Raw genomic sequence first — 22,924 nt, forward strand, 5'->3', positions numbered from 1 at the left:
GGTTAAACTCCCTCGGTCACTCTCTTCTCGTTGAAAATGGCAAAAATCAAAACGCTCCGTCTCCCTTAAGAAATGAGGCGGGACCCACTGCCAGGCCTTCGCACAAATGAAAGGCAGCAGTGAAGAACAGACCCCCAGAAGCAGCGAGAAGAGAAACCCTCAGTCTTCCAGTAAGTGCCACAGCTGCCTCACAACTTGACCTTCCACCTTCCAGAGCCTCCGCCCACCCCCGTGAGCCCTCGCACAGCCTGGATGACCTGACCCTGAATGGAAACAGAAACCGTTAAATCATCCTGTGGTAAGTGTCAAAGACTAAGGCCCTGAACCAACAAGGGTGACAGAAAACGCTACGGGAAGGGTTTTCTAAGCACTGCGGTTTAATTGTAGCTGTGGGGTTCGCTCAACCACAGAGAAGTACACTTGCTCAGTGGCAAACTCCACGAAAGTAGCAGAAAGAAGGCAGGGAGAGAGAGAGAAAGGAGGGAGGCGGGAGAAAAGATCCTCCCGGCCAGAGACAAAAATGCGATGGGAATCCCTGACGGGAGGCATTGCCAATCCACATTCCCGCATCCTTGGCCTGCCGGCCAGTGACTGCGGGTGAAGAGATGCTCCCTCTCCATCCTTCCCGCGCTTTCGGTAAGCGTCTGCACCACACCAAACACGGGGCACTCAAAACGGATCCGGCCTGTTCCTACCCTCAAGGAGCTCAGCCTCTAGACTGGAAGACACAGGAGGAGAAGGAGGGTCCCCAAACAGCGTGACCCTGAGAGAGCTTTCACACATTATCATTAAGACCTCCGGTGGCCAGAGAGCCGTTCCTGCCTCCCCAGGGAGGGCAGGGTTGTTTTCTGCGGTAGAAAGCTTTCGGTTTAGCATTTACCTTTCCTTGGTTCTGTCAGGACGGGCTGCAGGGGCAGTGAGAAGGCAGGGGAGCAAGAACCGGGTCTCTCTGCAGGATCCGCTGAGAAGTGGGGTGTGTGTGGGCTGAGAGAGGAAGTCCCCAGGAGGGAGGGAGCAGGAAGGGGACGTAAGGAGGAAAGGGTCGGAAGGGAGCAGGAAGGAAGTGAAAGGAGATATATGACCAAATGAGCGGAAGACGGGAACAGGTACAATCACCCAAGACAAAAGATAGGAACTTTCAACAAACTCAGACATGCTCCCTCACTAGGTAAAGGTATGCGTGCCAGAGACTGCTGCTAGCTCGACCTTGCCCACCAGGACTCTGAGGGTGCCGCACCAGCTCAGCCCGAGGGGTGGCTCCTCATAGCTCCAGGCTATCATTGTGATCCCAGCCTCCAGGAGAGCATCTGGCTTAGACAGGGGACTTGAAATCTCAAACAAAGAGGATTATTTTGGGGGGTGCGAATAAGAGGTGCTGAGGCTGAAGTGACACAAGAGAGGTTGGTTGAGGAAACAGAAATGGGCGGGCAGCACCACTTAAGTAAGTGTATTGGAGGATGGCTAGATCTGTGGTCGACAGGCATAAGCAGGTCTTGACGCCCTCCTAGGGCTGTGCCCTGCCCATGGAATGGTGGAGTCTGCTAGCTTGCTGGGCTTTGTGCTTCCAGCTGTGGTGACACTGTTGGTCACACAAAGGACGCTTTTGGTTGAACGTTATGGTACACGTGGTCTGCAGGGGCCAAAGTGGAAACCCCTCGTCTTCAACAACAACCCGTTCGACATCTATGTAGGAATCACCCTCAGTGGGTTAAGCAACATGCACAGGAGCCAGGGTCCCCTGCTGAACCTTGAGAGCCACCTATCCACCTACCTGTCCATTTACAAGTAAATGGGAACTGGGACCCCCCCCGGGCGGCTCAGCCAGTTAAGCATCTGACTTTGGCTCAGGTCATGATCTTGAAGTTCACGAGTCCGAGCCCCGTGTTGGGCTCTGTGCTGACAGCTCAGAGCCTGGAGCCTGCTTTGGATTCTGTGTCTCCCTCTCTCTCTGCCTCTCCCCCCTTCTGCACGTGCTCTCTCTCTCTCTCTCTCTCTCAAAAATAAAATAAAAACAGAAATTTTTTTTTTTTAAAAAAGCAAGTAAATGGGAACTGGAAAGATGGACATGGAAATTCCCTTGGGGGCTAATTACAACCCAGACTTCAAGGCCTGAGATCCTTCAAGGGTCAAGAAGAGGTTGAGTCAATACTCTCCCATGGCAGCCAAGGAGGAGGTGAGGAGAGCACTCAGGGACCAAGGAGTCTGCAGCGCCCTTAGTAAGCCCACAGACAGTTTCAGAACAAACAGAACAAACAGAGCACGTGCTCCATAAAGCCATCATTACGAAGAGACTGACAGGTAATCAGAGCCCAATGCTTGGGCTCCTGACAGCACCACCCATGCACTTGAATTCCAGCCTCTGCGCCTGAAGCCAATGTGAGCTGTGTTTCCATCTCTGCACCCGAAACAGGAGTGACTACCCACATGGGCCAACCAAGAACTGAAGAGAAACTGACAGGAGACAAAGGATAGCAACAACATATTGGCAGCCAAAAAGTGACCAGGCAGGTGAACGGGGAGCAGACATCGCAGAACAGAGAATGCCAAGTTTATGGGGCCGGGAAGTCAACCAGCTGGTACAACTGAACTCCACTAAGGCTTGGGGATTGGAGGCTCCAGGCACCTCTGACAGCTCCAAGTCCCCTCCCCCAGCTCATCACAGCCTGAAGGTTCACTGTCAGGAGAAGGAGACGTGAGAGAGCAACAGAGAAGACGCACACTGAGAACAGTGGGGCCAGGGGGAGACCCCTCAGCCAGAGGCCCCACTTACCAACATTGAGGACATAACCAAACATCAGGAATGGCCTGTACATCATGGGCAGCTTTGACAACTTCCCAGCAGATGGCTATAAAGTGACTTGTTCTAACAAAATCAGAGTTAACATGCATTCTCCAGCAAACAGAAGTCAAATGTCTTAGGAGAGGAGCATTTTCTAGTTAGCCTAAAGTCACATAGGGAGGAGCCCTGCTCACGGTCACTTTAGGCAGCCAGGATTATGACCTGTCTGTCCTTCATCCTCTACCCACCATTCCTCAGAAAACTAAAAGAGTCCTTTCTGGAGAAAGGAACTCTGTCCAAAACAAAACATAATACTGATCTGTCACTGAAAGAGGCTACTCTGTGATCAGGAAAGCCTGTGGCCAGCAACCCTGCCTGTTTACAATCAGAATTTTACTTGTATTTTTTATTTTGCTCCTATTGTGAGCAAACAGCCAAGATGGACTAGACATTTAAGGAAAGCTTCAAACACAAAAATCAGAGGTCAAAGGTACAAATGGAAAAAAGAAACCAAAGGAAACAGAGACAAAGCAGAGGAATAGAAAGGAACATCTAAAAATGTAAGAGATTTTGAAATCAGAAGACAAGAACAGGTGTTATTACAAAAAGGAACAAAGAGGGGCGCCTGGTAGGCTCAGTCAGTTAAGCATCCGACTTTGGCTCAGGTCATGATCTCACGGTTCGTGAGTTCAAGCTCCACATTTGTGCTGACAGCTGACAGGCTGACAGGCTGACAGCCTGAAGCCTGCTTCAGATTCTGTGTCTCCCTCTCTCTCTGTTCCTCCCATGCTCGCTCGCTCTGTCTCTCTCTCTCAAAAATAAATAAACATTAAAAAATATATATGACAGAAGATATTTTTAACTCAGGAAGAGTTGGAAGATAAGTAGAGAAAATCTCCCAGGAAGTAGAACAAAAAAATAAAGAATGAGATGGAAAATAAGGAAGAAAGGATAAGAAAATCAAAGGACAAGGTCAGGGGTTTCAACATCTAAACAAAAGGAGTTCCAGATAATAGTGCAAATAACTGAAGAGTGTGAGTTTCCAGATTAAAGAGCCCATTACATGCCCGACACACTGAAAGCAAAAGACACCCACATCAGATCACTCTGTAAATGATGCAACACCCGGTGCTAAAGAAGAATGCTCATAATGCTGTGGCTTCCAAAAGGAAGAAAAAGAAGCCATTTATAAAAGGTCAGGGTGCAGAAGAGGTAACATCTGTTAATAACAATGCTGGATACATAGCCAAAAGGAATGGCATGAAGCCTTTAAAAATCTGAGGGAAATTTTATTTCCAGCCTAGAATTCTATACCCAGAAGAACACTCAGTCAATTGGATGGTGAACATCTTCAGACATAAAAATCTCAAAAATCTCCAAAAGTGACTTCTCTTATATTCTTTCTCAGGAAGCTATTAGATGAAAGACTGTTCTGGTTCTCCATAGCTGTGTAACAATGTACCCCAAAACTTAGCGGCTTAAAAGAGCAATGCATCAGTATTCTTCTATCTCTCTGCTTCCTATCGGGAATTTGGACACATGGGAACAAGTAGGGATGGCTTGTCTCTGCTTCACAGTGTCTGGAGCCCCAGCTCAGATGACTTCAACAACTGAGAGCTGGAGCCGTTGGGAATGGTTAGCAACTCTTCACCTCTCTTCCTGCAGCCTCTCTCCATGGACCAGCCACAGGCTAGCAGACCTTTTTACATGGACGCTCAGGACCTCAAAAGACAGGAAGTGAAAGGTGTCAGTCTCTTCGGACCTGAGCCTGGCAACTAGCATGCTGTCACTTCAGCCATATTCTGTGGGCCAAAGCAGTCACAAAGCCACCCAGATTCAAGGGGAGGGGACACAACCACACTTCTCAGTGGGAGTAGCATTAAGGAATTTGTGGCCATACTCCACAAAGGGTAACTAAGGAAGAGAAAGCCTGGGAAAACAGAGGAGATTCAAAGGCAATTCCTAAGGTAATACTGAAGAAACACATAGAAAGCCAGTCCAGACAGAAGCCCCAGAAGGAGGTCTCCAGGAGGGATGTGTCCACAGGGGCTGGGGGAGTGGAATTGCCAATTACCTTACAGGTTTTACTAAGTTGAGAGGAGTGTAACCATTCTATACCAAACTGTGGTGTCAGTGACTGATGAGTTTATAGAAAACTAAGCAAATGAACAAATGAGAAACTGATAAAATGATAAAAAGTTATAAAAGAAAGGAAATGAAATACAGTGCACTATGGGGCACAGCTGGGAATAATATTTATATAGTCACAGCAATGTGAATACTGGAGAGTGATTTAAATAAAAATGGTGACACGGTGATTTTCGGAGCATAGACAAAGAAAATGCAGCAGTGAGATCTTCATTTTCTATAATAGTCATTATATACTCAAGAAGCGGTGATTTAAGTATGTTGTTTAGGTCGATTGGAGGATTAACACAACAATCTGCACAACCTGAACCACAGAAATCAGTGAACTTGGGGAGCAAGAAGGCGAGGGAAGGGAGGTGCTTTTGCAAGCAGAGAGAGGACAGAGACTGGCAGGGGGGTGCGGGGGGGTGGGCAGAGAATACGGGAAAAGCACTCCTCCCAAAAAGCAGCTGGAGAGAAAGTGGAAAATTGGAAACAGCCGCAGGGACTAAACTAAAAAGGGAGAAAGGAGAAAGGAGTGGGTTTAAATTCCATTAAGACTGTAAACAAGGGGAGCGCAAAGTCTGCAACTCCGCAGCTCCATACCTGGCGGTGCTCTGGTAGGAAGGGCGAATCCCCAGGAACAGGGTGGGGTCCAAGAGGTTCTTGGGCCACATACAGAAACGTGGTTCCACTGCTGGAAGGACATTTGGTAGAGACTGTTGAAACCACCTGGTCCCAGCAGCCCCAGAAAATGGCCACATTCACTGGTGCTGGAACAAGGTCATTAAGGGTGAAGCCTGGTGCCAGATGTGTGTTGTGATTTTCCGTAATCCCTGAAAAGCTGCTGCTACACTATCTAGCAAACTTTTTCTGGGGCGGGCTGGCACCTGGCCGCAGTCTCGGGGCACTGGCAGCAGCAGGATCCGGCAAGTGTTCCTGGTTGCAGCCAGCATTCGGCCATTGCTCGCTGAGACCCTCCCACAGAGAGGCGGAACGGGTCAAAGACGGAGTCCTTCAGAAGTAAGGGGTCGGGGAAAACAGCCGCACCTGAGACAAAACTCAGGAGAGAGGTACTGCCTGGGGCCTGGTCATAGACAGTGAAAAAGCGGGGAGTGGACAAAAGCTAAAGACAGAAGACGGGTGCACGACAGCTGATCAAGGAGAACAGAGTTCCAATACTAGGGACTGGGTAGCTGGGTGGCACCAGTTTCACCGCTCCCGCGCATGCACCTATGCACCTACGAGTGCCACAACACTCCACCCCAGTAGGCTAGCAGCGTCATCTAGTGGAGAACGGAGCCGTTACACTGAGCCCCGCCCAAGTGGGCCAACCTCATTCCTCAAGAACACAAGTCTCACCGCCTACTTAGTTTATGGACTATAAAGCGCTACATAGTCTGACTTCTAGGGGAAAACAAAGTAATTTCAGTCCTATTTCAATCTATTAGCAGGTCCATCTATTCAATTTTCTTTCTTTTTTTTTCTCTCTTTTACACTTCTTTGTCTTGAATACAGAAAGAGAAAAAATTCATTTTTATTTTCAATTTTTATTAAAAATATTTTTCCTTAATTTTTTTTAGATATTTTCTACTTTTGTGTAAGTTTTTTCAAATTCTGTTTTACTTCCATCATTTTGTTTTAGTCTACTTCAGTGTATTCAACTTTTCAAATTTTCAAACGATTTCCTTTTTTTCCTTTTTCTTTTTTGTCGTTTCCATTTCTTTTCTTTTTCTTGAATGCAGAAACAGAAAAACTTCATTTTTACTTTCAGTTTCTATTAAAAACATTTTCTTCAATTTTTTGACTACATTTTTTGCTATTATGTAAATTTTTTCAAACCCTATTTTACTTCCATCATTTTATTTTAGTCTACTACAGTGTATTCACTTTTTCAAATTTTCAAAAGATTTCCTTTTTTTCTCTTTTTCGTTTCTTTTCTTTTTCTTGAATGCAGAAAGCTGAAAAAATTCATTTTTACTTTTAATTTTTATTAAAAATATTTTTCTTAAAATTTTTTCTACTATATTCTTTACTTTTGTGTAATTTTTTTCAAATTCTATTTTACTCCCATCATCTCATTTTAGTCTATTTCAGTGTATTCATTTTTTCAAATTCTCAAACGATTTCCTCCCCCCCTTTTTTTCTCTAAAACCACTTTCTGTCAAACCACTTTTCTGTCAAACCACTTTCAACACCCAGACCAAAACACACCCAGGATCTAGCATCATTTATTCGATTTGTGTGTGTGTGTGTGTGTGTGTGCGTTTTAAATTTTTTAATTTTAATATTTTTTAATTTTAATTTTTCTACCTCATTAATTCTTTTTCTCCATTCAAAAATGACAAAACGAAGGAATTCACCCCAAAAGAAAGAGTACAAAGTAATGGCAGCCAGGATTTAACCAACACAGATACAAACAAGATGTCTGAACCAGAATTTAGAATCACGATAATAAGAATACTAGCTGGAGTCGAAAATAGATTAGAATCCCTTTCTGCAGAGATAAAAAGTAAAAACGAATCAGGATGAAATTAAAAATGCTATAACTGAGCTGCACTCATGGATGGATGCAGCAGTGGTAAGGATGGATGAGGCAGAACAGAGAATCAGCGATACAGAGGACAAACTTATAGAGAATAATGAAGCAGAAAAAAAAGAGGAAGATAAAGGCAAAAGAGCACGATATAAGAATCAGAGAAATCAGTGACTCATTAAAAAGGAACAACATCAGAATCATAGGGGTCCCAGAAGAGGAAGAGAGAGAAATAGGGGTAGAAGGGTTATGCGAGCAAATCATAGCAGAAAACTTTCCTAACCTGGGGAAAGACACAGACATCAAAATCCAGGAAGCACGGAGGACCCCCATTAGATTCAACAAAAACCGACCATCAACAAGGCATATCCTAGTCAAATTCACAAAATACTCAGGCAAGGAGAGAACCATGAAAGCAGCAAGGGAAAAAAAAAGTCCCTAACCTACAAGGGAAGACAGATGAGGTTTGCAGCAGACCTATCCACAGAAACTTGGCAGGCCAGAAAGGGGTGGCAGGATACATTCAATGTGCTGAATCAGAAAAATATGCAGCCAAGAATTCTTTATCCAGCAAGGCTGTCATTCAAAATAGAAGGAGAGATAAGAAGTTTCCCAGACAAAAAAAAAAAATTAAAGGAGTTTGTGACCACTAAACCAGCCCTGCAAGAAATCTTAAGGGGGAACTCTCTGAGGGGAGAAAAGATGAATATATATATATAACTACCAAAAGCAACAAAGATTAGAAAGGACCAGAGAACACCACCAGAAACTCCAACTCTACAAGCATCATAATGGCAATAAATTCATATCTTTCAGTAATCACTCTAAACGTCAATGGACTCAATGCTCCAATCAAAAGACACAGGGTAACAAAATGCATAAGAAAACAAGATCCATCTATATGCTGTTTACAAGAAACCCACTTGAGACCTAAAGACACCTTCAGATTGAAAATAAGGGGATGGAGAACCATCTACCATGCTACTGGTCAACAAAAGAAAACCGGAGTAGCCATACTTATATCAGACAATCTAGACTTTAAAATAAAGACTGTATCAAGAAATGCAGAAGGGCATTATATCATAATCAAGGGGTCTATACACCAAGAAGACCTAACAATTGTAAACATTTATGTGCCAAATGTGGGAACACCCAAATATATACATCAATTAATCACAAACATAAAGAAACTCATCAATAGTAATACCATAATAGTAGGAGACTTCAACACCCCACTCACAGCAATGGACAGATCATCTAATCAAAAAATCAACAAGGAAGCAATGGCTTTGAAAGACACACTGGACCAGATGGACTTAACAGATATATTCAGAACATTTCATCCTAAAGCAGCAGAATATACATTCTTCTCCAGTGCACATGGAACGCTCTCCAGAATAGACCATATACTGGGACAGAAATCAGCCCTAAGTAAGTACAAAAAAGATCGAGATCATACTGTGCATATGTTCAGACCACAACACTATGAAACTCGAAATCAGCCACAAGAAAAAATTTGAAAAGGTAAATACTTGGAGACTGAAGAACATCATACTAAAGAATGAATGGGCTAACCAAGAAGTTAAAGAGGAAATTAAAAAGTATATGGAAGTCAATGAAAATGATAACACCACAACCCCAAAACTCTGGGATGCAGCAAAGGCGGTCATAAGAGGAAAGTATATAGCAATCCACTCCTTCCTAAAGAAGGAAGAAAGATGTCAGATACATAACTTAACCTTACGCCTTAAAGAGCTGGAAAAAGAACAGCAAATAAAACCCCAAACCAGCAGAAGACAGGAAATAATAAAGATTAGAACAGAAATTAATGCTATTGAAACCAAAAAACAAACAACAACAACAACAACAACAAAAAAAAAAAACAGAACAGATCAATGAAACCAGAAGCTGGTTATTTGAAAGAATTAACAAAATTGATAAGCCACTAGCCAGTTGGATCAAAAAGAAAAAGGAAAAGACCCAAATAAATCAAGAATAAAAGAAAAGAGATCACAACCAACACAGCAGAAATAAAAACAATAATAAGAGAATATTATGAGCAATTACATTCCAATAAAATGGGCAATCTGGAAGAAATGGAAAAATTCCTAGAAAAATATACATTACCAAAACTGAAACAGGAAGAAATAGGAAATTTGAACAGACCCATAACCAGTAAGGAAATCGAATTTGTAATCAAAAATCTGCCAAAAAACAAGAGGCCAGGGCCAGATGGCTTTCCAGGGGAATTCTACCAAACATTTCAGGAAGAGTTAACACCTACTCTCTTGAAGCTGTTCCAAAAAAATAGAAATGGAAGGAAAACTTCCAAACTTTCTATGAAGCTAGCATTACCTTGATTCCAAAACCAGACAGAGACCCCACAAAAAAGGAGAACTATAGACCAATCTCCCTGATGAACACGGATGCAAAAATCCTCAACAGGATATTAGCCAACCAGATCCAACAATACATTAAAAAAATTATTCACCACGACCAGGTGGGATTTATACCTGTGATGCAGGGCTGGTTCAATATCCACAAAACAATTTACGTGATTCATCACATCAGTAAAAGAAAGGACAAGAACCATATGATCCTCTCAATAGGTGCAGAGAAAGCATCTGACAAAATACAGCAACATTTCTTGATAAAAAACCTCAAGAAAGTAGGGATGGAAGGATCATACCTCAAGATCATAAAAGCCATATATGAACGACCCAATGCTAATATCATCCTCAATGGGGAAAAACTGACAGCTTTCCCCCTAAGGTCAGGAACAAGACAGGGATGTCCACTCTCATCACTGTTATTCAACATAGTATTGGAAGTCTTAGCCTCCACAATCAGGCAACACAAAGACATAAAAGGCATCCAAATCAGCCAGGAGGAGGTCAAACTTTTGCTCTTCGCAGATGACATGATACTCTATATGGAAAACCCAAAAGATTCCACCAAAAAAACTGCTAGAGTTGATTCATGAATTCAGCAAAGTTACAGGATATAAAATCAATGCACAGAAATCAGTTGCATTCCTATACACCAACAATGAAGCGACAGAAAGAGAAATCAAGTAATCGATCCCATTTACAGTTGCACAAAAAAACATAAAATACCTAGGAATAAATCTCACCAAAGAGGTGAAAAATCTATACACTGAAAACTATAGAAAGCTTATGAAAGAAATTGAAGAAGACACAAAAAATGGAAAAAGATTCCATACTCCTGGATAGGAAGAACAAATATTGTTAAAATGTCGATACTACCCAAGGCAATCTACATATTCAATGCAATCCCTATCAAAGTAACACCAGCATTCTTCACAGAGCTAGAACAAATAATCCTAAAATTTGTATAGAACCAGAAAAGACCCCCAATAGCCAAAGCAATCTTAAAAAAGAAAACCAAAGCAGGAGGCATCACAATCCCAGGCTTCAAGCTATACTACAAAGCTATAATCATCAAGACAGTATGGTACTGGCACAAGAACAGACACTCAGATCAATGGAACAGAATAGAGAACCCAGAAATGGACCCACAAACGTATGGTCAACTAATCTTTGACAAAGCAGGAAAGAATATCCAATGGAATAAAGGCAGTCTCTTCAGCAAGTGATGCTGGGAAAACTGGACAGCGACATGCAGAAGAATGAACCTGGACCACTTTCTTATACCATACACAAAAATAAACTCAAAATGGATGAAAGACCTCAATGTAAGACAGGAAGCTATCAAAATCCTAGAGGAGAAAGCAGGCAAAAACCTCCTTAATCTTGGCTGCAGCAACTTCTTACTGAACACGTCTCTGGAGGCAAGGGAAATAAAAGCAAAAATGAACTACTGGGACCTCATCAAAATAAAAAGCTTCTACATAGTGAAGGAAACAATCAGCAAAACTAAAAGCCAACCAACAGAATAGGGGAAGATATCTGCAAACGATATATCAGATAAAGGGTTACTATCCAAAGTCTATAAAGAACTTATCAAACTCAACACCCAAAAAACAAATAATCCAGTGAAGAAATGGGCAAAAGACATCAATAGACACTTCTCCAAAGAAGACATCCAGATGGCCATCCGACACATGAAAAAATGCTCAACACCACTCATCATCAGGGGAATACAAATCAAAACCACAAAGAGATACCACCTCACACCTATCAGAATGGCTAACATTAACAACTCGGGCAACAACAGATGTTGGCAAGGATGCGGAGAAAGAGGATCTCTTTTGCATTGTTGGTGGCAATGCAAGCTGGTGCAGCCACTCTGGAAAACAGTGTGGAGGGTCCTCAAAAAACTAAAAATAGAACTACCCTACGACCCAGAAATTGCACTACTAGGCATTTATCCACGGGATACAGGTGTGCTGTTTCGAAGGGACACACGCACCCCCATGTTTATAGCAGCACTATCAACAATAGCCAAAGTGTGGAAAGAGCCCAAATGTCCATCGATGGATGAATGGATAAAGAAGGTGGTATATATATACAATGGAGTATTACTCAGCAATCACAAAGAAGGAAATCTTGCCATTTGCAACTACATGGATGGAACTGGAAGGTATTATGCTAAGTGAAATTAGTCAGTCGGAGAAAGACAAAAATCATATGACTTCACTCCTATGAAGACTTTAAGAGACAAAACAGATGAACATAAGGGAAGGGAAACAAAAATAATATAAAAACAGGGAGGGGGACAAAACAGAAGAGACTCATAAATGTGGAGAACAAACCGAGAGTTACGGTAGGGGTAGTGGGAAGGGTGATGGGCTAAATGGGTTGCACTATATGCTAACTAATTTGGATGTAAATTTAAAAAAATAAAAAAGAAAAGAAAAGAAAAGAAATTTCAAAAGTACCAAAAAAAAAAAAAAAAAAAAAGAGGTTTCAAAAGGTTTAGAAGGTTTCAGATACTTTGTAGCTTATCCGGCATTAAAAAGTCTTAGAAGATCCATGGGCCTCTCAAAAATAGCTAACTATGCAATGCAATTTTTCAAAATGTTGACTTTTAAAATGTTAACATATGTCTAAAGCATTTCATGATTAAAATATTAATAAAGAGGTTATAAAATGCCAAAAAAAAAGTATGTTGTTTAGGAATATGGAGGTCAATAACAGAAGAAGCTGGTGAAAGAACTCGGTGTGGTTGTCAATGAGGAAAGGAATGAGGGACAGAGGCACGTGGGGTAGGGAGGTTGTTTTTCATTAAAAACCTTGTTGTACTATTTGCACTAAGAATATTCATACACGGCACGGGACAGAGTGGCCGCTGGCCTGCAGAGCAGCAAACCTAAGTTTTATTGTGATTACTAAGACACGTACCTCACCCATGACTCTCCATCCGTGAGGAAGACGCATTGCAGCGGTAGGAAACACAAGAGAATGTGCAAGCCTATCAGAAATGGATGGGAGAGCAGGCTCAGAGCCTTACCCATAGAGCAACCGCAGTATTTCAACAAGCAAAGATACCTCTTACTCCATTCTGTGTTCCTCCTCCTGCAGGGCAATGATCCCACCTCCCCAACCCACCCCTGGTCTCCCGGGGCCTCCTGGCCCGGGTATGATGCCAGCACCCCATTTGGGGGGCCTTCCTCTTCCTGGGAGGATGCCAGGGGGAACTGTACCTGGAAAGAGACCACCTATCAGAGGCCACACGCCAATGATGTCTGGACCCCCCCGCGATGAGACCTCCCACCTGTCCCATGACGGTACCTACTTGGCCAGGAATGACTCAGCCAGACAGGTAAGGAGAGACAGGAGCCTCTTCATATGCATTTTATATTATTTATTCTACTTCACCAGGAGATCATGGTGCTGTGACTCTAGGTGTTTTCTAACAGCATGACAAGGAAGACTTGCTCCCCCTTCTTATCAAAGAGAGGATAGTTTGGGTAGGGGAAGTAGTGGGACCAGAAGAGGAAAAAAAAAAAAAAAAGGAATTTTCATTTGTATTGTGAAATGTGAAAATAAAATTGTCAACTGGTTTAGTTGAAAAAAAAAAAAAGAAAGAATGTTCCTATATCACACAATGAAAATAAGACTTAAATTCTGAAAGAGAAAGCTGTAGAATAAAACACATAGCTGACCTTGCTTATAGAAAAACATACTGTTCACGTGCATAGGAACTCATAGAAAAACAAGGAGAAGCAGAAAAAACCCTACCACACACTGAAGTATTAGACGTGGTTCGGGGGTGGGGGAGCGCCTGGGTGGCTCAGTCGGTTAGGCATCTGACTTTGGCTCAGGCCATGATCTCATAGTTTGCGAGTTCAAGCCCCGCGTCGGGCTCTGTGCTGACAGCTCGGAGCCTGGAGCCTGCTTCGGATTCTGTGTCTCCCTCTCTCTCTGCCCATCCCCCACTTGTGCGTGTGTGCGCTCTCTCTCTCTCTCTCTCTCTCTGTCTCTCTGTCTCTCTCTCTGTCTCAAAAATAAAAACATTTAAGAAAATTAAAAAAAAAAGAAGTGGTTGGGGCATCAGATGTCCATCTATGGATGAATGGACAAACAAAACATGTTATATCCATGCAATGGAGTGTTATCCAGCCTTTAAAAAGGAGATTCTGACTCACGCTACAATATGGAGAAACTTTGAGAACATCACCCTAAGCGAAATAAGCCACACACAAAAGGACAAGTATTGTGGGATTTCACTTATACGAGGTTCCTGGAACAGTCAAGAGACAGACAGTAGAGTCGGTGGTTGCCAGAGGCTGGCAGAGAGAGAGGAAGGGAAGATAATTCCCAGGGAGGAACAATACCCATCGTTTAATGGCTACAGCAGTTCTATCTGGAGGATGAAGACGTTCTGGAGATGGTAGTGGTGGTTGCACAGCAACATAAATGCACTTACTGCCATGGAGCTACACACCTAACAATTAAATTATTAAAGTGGTAAGTTTGGGGCAGCTGGGTGGCTCAGTGGGTTGAGCACTGGGCTTTGGCTCAGCTCACAATCTCATGGTTTATGGGTTCGAGCCCCGTGCTGAGCCCTACATCGGGCTCCACGCCGCCAGTGCGGAGCCTGTTTGGGATTCTCTCTCCCTCTCTCTCTGCCCCTCCACCACTTGAGATTTCTCTCTCTCTCTTTCAAAAGTAAATAAATAAATCTTCCTAAAAATTTTTTTTTTAGTGTATGTGCTGCCGAAGTGAGCACTTTAAATTTTTTAATATTTATTTTTGACAGAAAGAGAGTGCGCGCGCACACACGCATGAGCAGGGGAGGGGCAGAGAGAAAGAAACACAGAATCTGTAGCAGGTTCTAGGCTCTGAGCTGTCAGCACAGGGCCCGATGCGGGGGCTCGAACTCACGGACTGTGAGATCGTGACCTGAGCTGAAGTCAGACACTTAACCGACGGAGCCACCCAGGCACCCCAATAAATAAATTTTTTAAAAAGTGGTAAATTTGATTTTCTGTGTATCTGACTACAATGAAAAAAGCAGTTGGAGGAGGGGACAGTTTAGGAACCTTTCAAGTTTTCCAAATTATTTGGCCTTTTGCGATGAGACCGACCGTCTTCACGTATACTTGCATATGTAAAGAAGACTTAAGGGGAAAATTATCAACAGTTAGGAAGAGATACATGAATTGCCCTAAGGAGAGGAAGCCAAGGGAGTAGAGAGAAAGAAGGGGTGAGGGGAGCCAGCACATTGACACCAGGGAGGGGAACCCTGTGGAAGGGCAGGTAAAAGGTTTTAAGAGACCAGCAACATCTAGTGGGGCTTTGTAGGTTGTTGTCCTGAGGGACTTGTGCCATACCTACACATGTGCACACCCACTCACCAGCCCGGCCCTCAGGAAAGAGCTCCCGCTGGCCAAGAAACTCACTCAAAAACATGTTAAAAGCGTATCTCGTTTCACACGTTGCTTTTAAACATTCCTCGCAAACCCCAGTGAGGAACCTCGAGTCTCCCCAAATCCTCCCCCTGTCAAAATAAACAGCATGCTGTCACAGGGCAGCCTGGCCCTCAGCAACCATGGTATCCCAGGGGCTGGGGGGGACTCTCTAACGGAGTGGGACAGTGTGGAGTCAGCCTGACAAGCCAGTCTTTGGGAGACAGGGCAAGCCATTCCTTAGGAGGGGAGCCTGGGCTGCGTCCACACCGCCCCTGGGAGCAGGGTGTAGAAGGCGAACCCCAGTGCTGAGGAGGGTGGTCATCATGTGCACAGGAAATTACACCTCTGGTCTTTTAGAGGCAATCTATTTCCCAGCCTCTTATGTCCTGGGAGTGCCTGACCCCGTACAAACTTCCCACTGTACACACACACACACATACACACACACACACACACACACACACAGCACTCAGGGAACCTTGTGGCCACAGGCCACAAACCCCACCCCACCCCAACACCGTTTTAACTTCAAAAGCCTGAGGAGGAGGACCAGACACCTCAGTGAATCAGTGACTAGGGAAGTTTTATTTCTGGTCTCCTATGGGGGGTTCTATTCTCGCAGAACGTTTAAAACATCAAGAAATCAGGATCGCTGTCTTCTAGCACGTGATAAGATCAAATCTGATAGTACAGCGTGACCTTTCGAATAGAGATCAGAATCTTGAATCACTTGGGAAAAACAATATGAAATTTAGTCTATGCTCTTATCACAACTCCAAACTTATGAAGTCAGTAAACGAGAACTGGAAAGAAGAGAAAAGTGTTTGTTAGCATAATGGTGTTCTTATCTTTTTCTTTTTTGGCGTTTCTCTTTTGGTGGGTTTTTTTTTGGGGGGGGGGGGAATGGGGTGGCATCACACCACAGCCAGCATCACTGAATACCTATTCATCAGTTTCTCATCCGAGCAACATAATAACCTAGCTGCACAGATACCATCCCCATTCTGTGGGTATGCAAATGGCAGCTCAGTAAGGTGAAATCACTTGTTGATGGTCATACTGGGAAACAAGTCACCTGCTGGCTTTGTGACCTGCTGGTATGCCTTTCCCTCTATCCCTAAGCCAGTGGTGCAATCTCAGGGAAGTATTTCTACTTGGCCCAAGTCAGCAGTTTGAATATTAGAATTTTGTTCCATATTTTATTTATTTTTTAATGTTTATTTACTTATTTTGGAGAGAGAGAGAGAGAAAGAGGAAGAGAGCGCAAGCAAAGGAGGGGCAGAGAGAGGGAGAGAGGATTCCAAGCAGGCTCCAGGCTCCTCACTGTCAGCTCAGAGCCCAACGCAGGGCTCAAACCCAGGAACCGTGAGATCATAACACGAGCTGGAGTTGGATGCTCAACTGACTGAGCCATTCAGGCACCCCTTGTTCCATATTTTAAACTGCAGTTCCTGGGGCACCTGGGTGGCTCTGTCGGTTAAGTGTCTGAGTTCGGCTCAGGTCACGATTTCATGGTTCGTGAGTTCGAGCCCCACATCGGGCTCTTTGCTGACAGCACGGAGCCTGGAGCCTGCTTTCGATTCTGTGTCTCCATCTCTCTCTGCTCCTCCCCTGCTCTCTCTCTCTTCTCAAGAATAAATAAACATTAAAACATTTTTTTAAATAAATAAATAAATTGCAGTTCCCTAAACTGAAAAAGGCAAAGTGATAACAGCCTAGGAATGACACTGAGAAGACTGACGAGTACAGGAACAGAGACGTGTAGACATGTGTAGACAGGGCTGTAGCAGAGCAAAGTATGACTGAAAGGACCTCTTTGTACTCTTAAAAACGGTTGAGGCCTTCACATAAAAACCTGCACACAAGGCCACCTGCGTGGCTCAGTCGGTTGAGGGTCCGACTCTTGATTTCGGCTCAGGTCATGATCCCAAGGTCGTGGGATCCAGCCCTGTTTAGGGCTCTGCGCTGAGCATGGAGTCTGCTTAAGATTCTCTCTCTCTCCCTCTGCCCCTCTCCCCTGCTCACGCGTGCTCTCTTTTCTCTCTCTCTCTCTCTCTCTCTCTCTCTCTTAAATAAATAAATAAACAAACAAACAAACAAACCTGCATGCAGATGTTTATAGTAGCTTTATTCCTAACTGCCAAAACTTGGAAGCAGCCAAGATGTCCATTAGTAGGTGAATGCATAGACAAACTGTGGCTCGTCCAGACAATGAAAGATTATTCAGCACTAAAAAGAAATGAGCTCTCAAGCCATGAAAGGGCATGGAGGAAGCTTCATTGCACATTACTAAGTGAAAGAAACTAATGACGTATGACTCCAGCCACATGACATTCTGGAAAAGGCAAAACTATGGAGTAAAAAGTTCAGTGGTTGCCAGGGGTGGTTTGTGGGGAGAGATGAATAGGCAAAGCACAAAGGATCTTTAGGGCAGTGAAAATACTCTGTATAATAAACCATAATGATAAATGTGTATCATTATATATTTGCCTAAACCCATAGAATGTACAATGCTAACAGTAAGCCCTAACATAAACTATGGACTTGGGGTGATCATGATGTTCAATCTTGGTTAAAAAAGCATATCATTCTGGTGGGTGATGTTGATAATGGGGGAGACTATGCCTGTGTGGAGGCAGGCAAAATACGGAAAATCTCTGTATCTCTCTTCCAATATTGTTGTAAACCTAAAACTGCTCTAGAAGAAAAATAAACTCTTAAAAAATTATTGAGACCCTCAAGCATTTATTGATATTTACCACATTAGAAATTATGACAGAAAAATATTTAAATATATATCAAATCATTTGAAAGTAATGGGTGGCTCAGTCAGTTGAGCGTCTGACTTTGGCTCAGGTCATGATCTCGTGGTTTGTGGGTTTGGGCCCACATCAGGCTCTAGGCTGACAGCTCGGAGCCTAGAGCCTGCTTCAGATTCTGTGTCTCCCTCTCTCTCTGCCTCTCTCTCACTCTCTCTCTCAAAAATAAACATTAAAAATTTTAAGAAAAAGAAAAGTAATAGTATTAAACTCATTAAATTTTTAATGAAAAAACTATATTTTCTAGCCTCCCCCCAAAATTTAGTAATAAGAGGCATTTTTTTTTTTTTTTTGCATTTTTACAAATCCCTTTAATGGAAGGGATTCATAGAAGATAGCTGGATTCTCTTGGAAATGCAAAAGCTGGTGCAGCTTGCATTATTCTGGAGAACAGTATGGAGGGTCCTCAAAAAACTAAAAATAGAACTACCCTACAGCCCAGCAATGGCACTACCAGGCATTTATCCAACGGATACAGGTGTGCTTTTTGAAGGGACACATGCACCCCCAGGTTTATAGCAGCACTATCAACAATAGCCAACGTATGGAAAGAGCCCAAATGTCCATCCATGGATGAATGGATAAAGAAAAGTGGTGTATACACACACACACACACACACACACACACACACACACACACACACAATGCAGTATTACTTGGCAATCAAAAAGAATGAAATCTTGCCATATGCAACTACATGAATGGAACCAGAGGGCATTATGCTAAGTGAAATTAGTCAGAGAAAGACAAATATCATATGACTTCACTCCTATGAGGACTTTAAGAGACAAAACAGATGAACATAAGGAAAGGGAAACAAAAATAATATAAAAACAGCAAGGGGGACAAAACAGAAGAGACTCATAAACATGGAGAACAAACTGAGGGTTACGGGAGGGGTTGTGGGAGGGGGGATGAGCTAAATGGGGAAGGGGCACTAAGGAATCTACTCCTGAAATCATTGTTGCACTATATACTAATTTACTAAATGTAAATTAAAAAAAAAAATAAAAAATAAAACAAGTTAAAATTAAAAAAAAAAAAAAGAAGATAGCTGGGTTCTCATATCTGCTTCTGTATCGAATCTGTTGGGATATTATACTTAATGTAGTCTCTGGAAACCACCACTGAACACTGTGAAAAAATGAGAGTGAAAACGCTAATAACATCCTAGCACTATTATCAAATTGGTTTTCCCTTTGAATCTCCTGAAACGATCTTGGGTACCCCTAGACCACACTTTGAAAACCATTACATAAAGAGAAAGCAGGGAAGACATTCCAGGACATACTCGCCCTCTTACACATCTCACATTTCATTGTCCCTAAGTCCACCCCCTTCCAGGGCAGGAACCCCAGCTTCTTCCCCAAGGGCAAGGCACCTGCTTCCACCTCAGCCCAGCTCATTCTTTATAAATAAATAAATAAATAAATAAATAAATAAATAAATAAATAAATAAATAAATAAATAAAAATTTAAAAACCTAGGGGCGCCTGTCAAAAATTAGGCGGCTCCGTCGGTTAAGCACCTGACTTCGGCTCAGGTCATGATCTCGCGGTCAGTGGGTTCGATCCCCGCGTCCCGGCACCCAGCTCTGTGCTGACAGCTCAGAACCTGGAGCCTGCTTTGGATTCTGTCTCCCTCTCTTTCTGCCCCTTCCCAGCCCATGCTCTGTTCTCTCTGTCTCTCAAAAATGGGCAGACTTTAAAAAAACTTAAAAAAAATTTTTTTTCATTTAATGTTTATTTATTTTTGAAAGACAGAGACAGAGCGTGAGCAGGGAGGGGCTGAGAGAGTGAGACACAGAAACCCAAGCAGGCTCCAGGCTCTTAGCTGTCAGCACAGGGAGGACATGGGGCTGGAACTCAGGAACTTTGAGATCATAACCTGAGCCGAAATTGGACACTTAACCGAATGAGCCGCCCAGGCACCCCTCAGCCCAGCTCATTCTTAAGACAGAAGCTCAAAGTGGGTGGACTGGGCACTGCCAGCTAGTTAATCTTCCTTTGCAACATACTGGCGTTTTTACTAAGGGCTTCCTTAAGCTACAACTCCAGAGCTTGGTTCTAAGAGTGGGCTTTTCAGACTGCCTGTGAAGGGGTGAGCTACCCAGCACAGGAGAAAGAGCCCACAATAGGACACACGTGCTGAGTTCTGGTTCTGACTGCCTGTCACTGAGTTCTCTCCATGGAACTTGAGCAGCACCCGCCCCTCTGTCCACTTCTCAGACCTGTCCGGGCATCAAATGACCTTGTGGACTTGAGCACCCCTTAGAACCAAGTACTGGGCCCCTGGGAGTCCGTCCCACCCCAGAGGCCCAGATATGCCCTGCGCAGGGCCAGTCCATCACCGTGCCAATAAAAGTCCCTCTCTTCCAGGCAGACACCACCCACAGCCTAAGCTGTCTTGCCCGCTTCCTGCGCACCTGGTCGGGCGCACCTGTTGCGTACCCGGTGGCACGATGACCCTGGGCGCCGTCCACGCCCACCCCATCCCGGATTTTCTGCCTCTTCTCCCACCACCCGGAGTGGGACACGAAGGGCGGGCATTCAAACAACTGAGGTCTAGAAGCCGCGCCGAACCTTCCAGCCGCGACTCTCAGGAAATCACCGCGCCTGCGGCGGCGGGCCCACCCTCCCTGCGGGCCTGTGAGGTCGGCGGCTGTCTACGGTGCCCGCGCCTCTGCGGAGGAGAGCCCACCATCTGCACAGGGTAGGAGGGCGATGCCTCGTCCTGGCCCGGAGCACCCCGGACGGTGCCCCCGGGGACGCGCGGAAACCGAGGGCACACGGCCAGCCGGCCTGCGGCGGCACAGTACCTGTGGCGGAAGAGCGGGCTGCCTCCCAGGAGTCTGCGGGGCTCGTTCTTGAGACTCCAAAACTCGCCGTCCAGGTAGCGGTGCAGGGACGAGTCCCCGAGCCCCGGGTCCGGAGCCGGCTCCATCGCGCCGCCCGGCCTCCGGCTTTGCCGCGGGAACCCTCGGGGGCCGTCTTCCCTCCGCGCCTCCTCCTCGGAGATGCCGGCCCGTGCAGCCCGGAGCGCACGCCCTCTTATCGGCGCCGCCCGGGGGCGGTCTCCTCCCTCCACAGCTTCTTGTCCCCTGCCCCAGCCCCACCCCTTCCCAGCCGGCCTTCCCGGGACACTGCTCCCTGGGCACGAGGGACGAGCTGTCCAGAAAGTCGGGGCTCCTACGGTGGTCTCCTCTCGCCCTCCAGGAAGCTCAAAGTCCACCGCCTCGCCCTGGGGCTTTAGCTTCTACCGCCCGTGCCATTTCAATTGTCTCCCCCCCCCCCGAGTCTGGGGGTGCACCAGAAGCAAGTATTAGAACCCTAGAGAGGGAAACGGTCAGGTGGACGTGGGCACGGGAGTCCCGGCTGCTCAGAGCGGAGGCATTTTACTCAGCCGGCTTTGCATGCCAGCCTCTTTGCCTGGCTCTCCGGGTCCGGTAAGGGTCGGGTCTACCTCTGGTCCCAACTCAGCTGCTGCTCGGCTCAAATCCCTGCCCCACCTCCCCAGCCCCAAAATGGGACTTTTTATAGTGACCTCTAATATGACTGTAATCTGGAGGTAGCCAGCCCGCAGCCGGTGCGGTCCAGAGCAGCTGGGAGACGCAGGCAGAGCAAGACAACGGACAGGAACACGGAATTCCTCTCCCGGGACCCTCCTCTTGCGGGTGTGGGGCGTAGGAAAGGAGTTACAACCTAAGTGGCAATTTTTCATCCCTTTCCTCTGGATAACTCTCCTCTTATTCTTTTTTTGTTTTATTTTTTTATTCTGAGAGACACAGAAAGAGCATGTGCGAGTGGGGGAGGAGCAGAGAGAGAGAGAGAGAGAGAGAGAGAGAGAGAGAGAGTCCCAAGCAGGCACCACGTGCAGACTCCAACACTTAACCGACTGAGCCACTCTGGCGCCCCTATTCTTTTGAATACAAAGGAAATGTTAGCCCTTTCCTTCCAAAAATCACTCTGCAAGGGAGGGAACTGCTGGGGGTGCAGTGCAGCAGTTAGGAAGCTGTCTGCTGTCATTAGGTGAGTGGAGGTCATCTCTATCAGCTTCCTGTGGCCGTGTGGCAAATTACCACACACTGAGTGGCTGAAGACAACACAGATGTATCTTCTTACAGTTCTGCAGGTCAGAAGCCAAAAATGGATCTTACAGGGCCGATCAAGGCCTTAGCAGAGCTTGACTCTGCTTCAGAGAAAAATCTCTTTCCTCATCTTTTCCAGCTTCTAGAAGCTACCTTCTTCATCCGTTGGCTCCTATTCCCTTCCTTCCTCCATCTTCAAAGTGCATCACAAAAACCTCTGCTTCTACTGCTCATTCCCTTCTGATTTGACTTTCTTGCCTCCCTCTTACAAGGACGCTTGTGATTGCATTGAGCCCGCCCAAATAATCGCATGAAGATAATCTCTATCTTAAAATCAGACACTTAAAATCACACCTGTAGCATCCCTTTTCCCATGTGAGGTAGCATACAGGTTCTGAGGATTAGGACATGAATATCTTTGGCAGGCCTTTTTAAAACAATTTTTTTTTAATTTTTTTTTTTCTTTTTCAGAGAGAGAGAGACAGAGAGAGTACAAGCAGGGGAGTGACAGAGAGAGAGGGAGGTACAGAATCTGAAGCAGGCTCCAAGCTCTGAGTTGTCAGCATGGACTCTGTTGTGGGGCTCGAACTCATGAACCGTGAGATCATGACTTGAGCCGAAGTCGGCTGCTTAACCAACTGAGCCACCCAGGCGCCCGAAAACTTTTAAGTTTATTTATTTATTTTGAGAGAGAGTGTGTGAGCAGGGGAGGGGCAGAGAGAGAGGAAGAGAGAGAAT

General features: G+C 44.9%; 1 pseudogene; it reads left to right on the plus strand.

Moving 5' to 3' along the window:
• Positions 1-106: 106 nt before the first annotated feature.
• Positions 107-13,343, plus strand: LOC122467097 (annotated as a pseudogene).
• The last annotated feature ends 9,581 nt before the right edge of the window (positions 13,344-22,924 follow it).

The sequence above is a fragment of the Prionailurus bengalensis genome, chromosome A3, assembly GCF_016509475.1.
Source record: "Prionailurus bengalensis isolate Pbe53 chromosome A3, Fcat_Pben_1.1_paternal_pri, whole genome shotgun sequence".
Taxonomy (NCBI): Eukaryota; Metazoa; Chordata; class Mammalia; order Carnivora; family Felidae; genus Prionailurus; species Prionailurus bengalensis.